The 670-nt window shown below is 38.2% G+C and overlaps 1 pseudogene; it reads left to right on the top strand.

Annotated features, from left to right (window-relative positions):
- The first annotated feature begins 372 nt into the window (after nucleotides 1-372).
- Nucleotides 373-481, top strand: LOC133399016 (5S ribosomal RNA; annotated as a pseudogene).
- Nucleotides 482-670: the final 189 nt, after the last annotated feature.

Here is a 670-nt window from a genome sequence, read left to right as displayed (position 1 = left end):
AAATCTATCATCTGATCACACATTTGTAGTGTTGAGAATGAGTTCGCATCATCCACACAAAAAAATCCAAAATAGACCAGAAAACAATTTGAGAATAAAGATGACGCGATCCGCTCGAGATAGATTGAAGCAAAATATGATATTTTTTAAATATAAAATCAGAATCAGAATCAGAATCATCTTTATTTGCCAAGTATGTCCAAAACACACAAGGAATTTGTCTCCGGTAGATGGAGCCGCTCTAGTACAACAGACAGTATATTTACAGAACACTTTGGGGACATAAAGACATAAAGACAGAAAGACATTGACCAAAAAACAATTGTGCAAAAAGATGCAGAGTACTCTAGTTGTTTTTCAGGTAACCATGTGGCTTACGGCCATACTACCCTGAGAACGCCTGATCTCGGAAGCTAAGCAGCGGTGGGCCTGGTTAGTACTTGGATGAGAGACCTCCTGGGAATGCCAGGTGCCGTAAGCTTTTTCACTTTAGATTCTCGTGGAATCGTTTTCTTATCGGTGGTTGACCTAAATTATCATGCAGTCATCCTCTCTCTTATGATTTACCGTCTCTTTATTAGGAGACAGAATCTTCAAGCACCTTTTTTAAACATCCCGTTTCTCCTTTTCCGACAGTAAAAATAAAATAAAATCGATACACACATATATC

The sequence above is a fragment of the Phycodurus eques genome, unplaced genomic scaffold (assembly GCF_024500275.1).
Source record: "Phycodurus eques isolate BA_2022a unplaced genomic scaffold, UOR_Pequ_1.1 contig_1386, whole genome shotgun sequence".
Taxonomy (NCBI): Eukaryota; Metazoa; Chordata; class Actinopteri; order Syngnathiformes; family Syngnathidae; genus Phycodurus; species Phycodurus eques.
Note: the sequence above shows the minus strand (reverse complement) of the source record. Positions and strands in the feature narration are given on the sequence as shown.